This window comes from Solanum tuberosum, unplaced genomic scaffold (genome assembly GCF_000226075.1).
Source record: "Solanum tuberosum cultivar DM 1-3 516 R44 unplaced genomic scaffold, SolTub_3.0 scf00062, whole genome shotgun sequence".
NCBI lineage: Eukaryota > Viridiplantae > Streptophyta > Magnoliopsida > Solanales > Solanaceae > Solanum > Solanum tuberosum.
This window is the reverse complement of record NW_006238987.1, coordinates 727100-732862: the sequence shown is the minus strand read 5'-3', so window position 1 is coordinate 732862 and position 5763 is coordinate 727100.

Sequence of the window (5763 nt, the reverse complement as noted above, 5' to 3'; positions counted from 1 at the left end):
CTCCCCCAATTCGGTGCTCAATACTACTCTCAAAATATACTAGCTCTTATGTTTTCAAAACATACTTCTTCTGTGATTTGAGATTAGTGCTAAAAAACTTAGCTCAAATTCTATCTTGGAAATCTCAGGCGTGGGGCGCCAGGCCCCAAACCTCAGAGAGCTGGCTGGGGTGCTCTGGCTAGGGCGATGCGCCAGAGGCCAAACCTCAGAGAACATTTTGGGGGGCGCTGAGAGGCGCGACGCCTCAACCCCCAGGCGCCCGAACAGTCAGTGCCAGCAAGTCATACATGACTTGGGGTCGCTACAGGAACGCTCTAAACGACACACAGAAATGACCATGAGGGTCATTACAGTTCCTTCCCCAAACACTTAGGATTAATTGTACCCTCAATATACAACCAATCTAACTCGCAAAACAACCCCAGAAACATGAATCAATTCAACACTAGGCATTCAACAATCAACCCACAAGAATTCAACAATGTTCTTCAAGAACTTCATTTTCTTAACATTCAAACAATTCCAATTTCGCTGAATTGAAACAAGTTAGTGTGTGGGTGAACTAACCCAACACGAAAGAAGTCTCACATACCTTAATAGGGATCACCCCCGACGAATTTCACTCGCAATCTTGAATGATCTTGGCTAATTCTTGCCTTCTTCTCCCCTTCTGTCTTTCTTTCTCTCTTCTCCAATCCCTAAGCGTATTCTAACTTTTCAAAACTGAATTAAGTTCTGTTTTTACCCCTATAAATCCCTAAAAACGAATTAGAAAATTAATTAGAGAAAAGACTACTTTGCCCTTCCCTAAATCCGTATTGATACTTTCCTCGATCCAACAACCCAACTTCTGGAAGGCATATCTCACTCATACGATGTCGAAATCGTGCAATCTCGGCGGCGTTGGAAATATCTCTCCAAGGGATTTCCAAACATATCAAGATCTGCTCCTAAATCCTCCTGAGCTAGGAGTTATGGTCGTTTGAAAATGTCCAAAACTCACTTTCTTAACTTAGACAAAATTTCCAGATTTCCTTATTCTTTCCAAAATTCAATATTTTCATATTTTAAACTCTTTATAGTCGTTTCTAGGTGCGAGATGTTACAAAAAAGGTCGTATTTCAACATTTGATATATATATATTTAAATTTTCTAATCTATCAATAATAATGTTTGAACCTTGATAGTAATTAATTAGCATAAGACAAAGTTACAACAATGATGAAAGAACACAATGAACATACCTTTATTAGGTCCTTAATCATAAGAAAATATATATATATTTTTAAATATTAATGAATCAATGCACAATATTTGAGCTCTTGTCAACATTCCCTCTGACTAATTGATCAACATCTAAGAGTCCTTTTTGTTGAGTCTATCTGTATTACAATATCAAACCATGAAAAACAGGACTTCAAATATGAAATAAAAAGGATAATCTTGAGTAGGAGTTTCATGAAATAAAAAATTATGATTTTATATGGAAAAAATTGAGGAATCTTTACGAAAACATAAATAATTTTTTGTACTATAATATTGTTGAACATTGGTTAGTAGTTAGTATTATTACACACAAAGTTACAATAGCTAATTTACATCTAAACAAAAATACAAACTTTCTTGCAATAATGAAAAATTATACAAATTCAAACTAAAGAAGTTACATGGAGAAAACAGAAACATACACATACATACATCTTCCTTAGAATCTTATCATAAGAAAATAGATAAAAAAAAAAGAATACAAAATAAGTGTCCACTTTTTCGAGCTCTTGACCGACACCTTTTTTGTCAAATTAATCAACATTCAAGAGTCTTCTTCATCGTGTCAAGTTAACACATGGATTTTGATAATAGAATAATACTACAAAAGACAATGAAATATAAAAAAATAATCTTGAGTTGAAATTTCATGAGAAAAAAAACTTGTGAATTTATATTGACAAAAATGGAGAAATATCATAAAGTATCTTAAATTTTATAATTTAATAATTGGGGGTTATGAATATGAAAACTTTGAAGTCATGAAATTAATTATATTATTAAGAATAGAAGTTTAATAGATATAAGTTATGGAGGTGAAACTTTAAAAGTAAATAAAGAAGGAAAAACATAAATAAAAAAGATAAAAGAAAGACCTTTATACTAAATAGAGATGTAAATTTCTTGAATTGAATAAATAAAAAAAATAAAAAAAAGAAAGAGAAGTGACTTTGGGAAATGTTATAAATGTCATAAATGATGATATTTGGGTTACAGAATCGTAATTTTTTTTTCAAAAAAAAAAACTTTATATTATATAGAATTAAAATATGAAAAGAACTAAAAAGGAGAAAAAGTGATTTAAAGAAATGATATAAATATCATTAGGGAAGAAATTAAAATAGTAAAAGAAGAAAATGAGAAATATTAAGGAATAAAAATAATAACATTAATGATAAAATAAATTAAATATGACTATTGATAAAGAAAGAATTAAATGTGACTATCTTTAATATTTAGGTGAATTTTTTGTATTTTAAAATTTAAAAAATGGCCAAAAAAACCACAAAAAAGATAAATAATTTTCTAGCTCTTAGAAGCATGCCACATAAGCATGTCTAAGATTCTCATTTATATATATAGAGAGATTATTTTGAATATCGGTAATATTTGTTTATATCTTGTAACTACTTTGAGAAAAAAAATTAACAATTGATGACAAAAAGTACTTTAATTATAGACATCTTAATGAACCTCTTCACAATAAATTTTCGCAAAGAAAAAGTAATTAACCACTTATATATCTAAAAATCATATTAAATTTATTCAACTTTCTAAATTCTACATATATCACATAATTAAAATAAAATAAAATACTAAAATATTAGGTTTGTGCTAGCACGGGCACCTGTATTTAGTATATTCAAGAGAAAAGAGAGATAAATTACAGTAATTAATACTCCTAATATTAGTGTTAGTGAGTGATTATTGATTGGACAATTTTATTCCTACGTGTGGACGGTGTGTATGTTGAAAACATATAAGTACTATACAATTTTAATTCATACAATTCATAGATTGTATGAATACTCTTTTTTTCTTTTATTCTGTTGGCTCTACAAGTTCCTCACTATTTCCTTTGATATATCTCTCCTTTATATAAATGAAGACGTACGCTTCAAACATTACAAAATCGATCGATCGATCCCTTATTCTACTTATCTTATCGTATCGTATCCCATAAATTAAATACAATAACAGAAATGGAAAGCAGCAATATTAATATTATTGTTACTGCTTCAGAAAAGGTAGAGAGGAAAACACAAGAAAAGATTAGAAGAATTCAAATGAAGTATCTTACTTCTAAACTTTTTTCTCTCATTCCTCCCCACCATCACCAATCTACAAAGGTAAAAAAATCCTATTTCTCTCTCACACACATGCATGCATAAACCGCTAGAAATAAAGATTTTTCTCACCGTAAATCAATGAAAAATTTGTGTTATAATGCATGGTGAGAAATAGATTATCTCTAGCTCTTCTTTTTCGTTTTTTTTTTGAAGTAATTTATCGATATTGTTTGGTAAAACTTGCTGTTTACCATAAATATGAAGTCTGTGACCATTTCATCTAAAAGCTTAAGTTGAGATTTTTTTCCATGAACCAAGCACGTGAATTTTTTTTTGATTTGGGTGGCGGTGAGATTCATCTCAGGACCTTTGTCTGCTCTGATATCATGTTGAAGTGTGTGATCATCTCATCTAAAAGATTAAGTGCCCGTTTGGATTGACTTATTTTAGGTGCTTTTAAGCAGTTTTGAAGTGTTTGGGTAAAGTTAAAAAGTGTTTATAAGCACTTATTTTAAAGCCAAAATAACAAAAATAAGCCAAAAGCGCTAGGAATCCTAGCTTATGGCTTTTGGCTTATAAGTCATAAGCCAAAAGCCAATCCAAACAGACCCTAAGATGTTAGAAAGAGCACAATTATATTTTCAAGTTGTTAGTTTTCCTGATTTGCTAGTTAAACAATAATTTCATGAGTTTCTGACAAAATTGATGCAACAATTACTTACATTGAGCTATTAAAAGAAAGAATAGAAGTATTAAAGAGAAGGAAGGAAGAAGTGGTTGCACAAGACACAGGTGATGATTCAAAGAAATCCATGCCTACAACAACTTGCACTATAAAGCACCAATGGTTGAAGTTAGAGAGTTGGAGTGAGTGGTTTGCAAAAGAACTTCACATTGCAAGAGGTTATAATAATCATAGAGCAAGAAGGAACTCAAGTTGTTTCCGCTAATTATTCAACAATTGACGATACGATTTACTATACGATCCATGCTCAGGTGATTCATATTCCAATCTATCCTAATTTATGTGACACTCTTGTGTGTTTAGTCAATTCCAAGAACGATGACACATATCTATATTTAGTGGTAACAAATTGACTTTAACTTTTCAAAAGTCTTTCATTCATCCTTAAACTATGTGACAATCAAACAACTTCACATAAATTGAGATGGAGAGTATATAGTATTCTCTCTTTTAAATTATTGTTTTACGTTCAAATATTCCTATTTAGTACATCTTAATAAAAGAATTAATGTCATTTTATATAATATTTAGTATTTTTTTTAACTCCAACATCCTACATGATTAAAATCCCAATGTTCAAAGGACCTGTTGCTATATATATTATACAAATCTTCAGTTTAAAATCACAAAATAATAAGTTTCTCTTATACTTTTTTAAATACCGTGCTAGTCAAATTTAAGTAAAATAAAATAGATGGAATGTAAATTTAAGTAGTATGAAAGATGATGGAAAATAATGTACGTATAACTAGTTAATTTTGACAACTAAATTAACAATGCTTTTCTTGTTATCTAATGATTGCAGGTGAAAATTGCTAGATTAGGGATTGATGCATCAAGGGTCCATTTGAGAAAACAAAAGATGGTTTGCTAAATTTACTTAATTAATTACAAGCAAAGATCAATAAGGAGATCATAATGCACCTATTCATACTAATACCTATTCATATTCTTTATGCCAATTACACATGATTTACATAATTCACATGTAAAGGATAGGATCCTCTTTGGTCTTACATAACAATAACACAACATTCTTGGCCAAATTCACTTTGCCAGTCCATGAATATGCCGCACCCAACAGTTCGAGGAGTTGGCCAGATACGGGTCGAAGCCCTACCTCGAAAAAATTAGGACTTTTGGGCAGAATCCAGTTGGAAGGCTTATACATAATACATAACCAAAGGAATGCTTATAATGTACCCATTACCTGATAAAACGATCTTTTTTGGTAAAAAAAAAGATCTTTCCCTTGTGTTCAGCAATAGCGGAAAACATGGCATTCCTATACCTATGTGTCTTGTGTGCTTATTAGTGCCATTGAGGGGTGGCCGAAGGTTAGGCGTACACATGGGCTCATCCCCGCCATCGATCTATTTTTCTCGAAGTTGACGGGTGGGTTCGCCGCAGAATTTGAGACTTGTGACATGTTTAATAGTTTAATTTAAATTATTATAATTGGACGAGTAAAGACACAAATGGAATACCACAACCAATTAATTATTTGTATTTTAGATTTACTACTATACACTGTTCTCTTTTATTAGTGTGTACTAGAGGTGCATGACTGCTCTCAAAGTCTCAATTAAATAATTGTATTTTAGATGAGGACGTACGTGGCATTTATTTGGGAAAATGGTTGACTTTTCTTTTATTATTATTTGTTGCAAATTCTTAAATTTT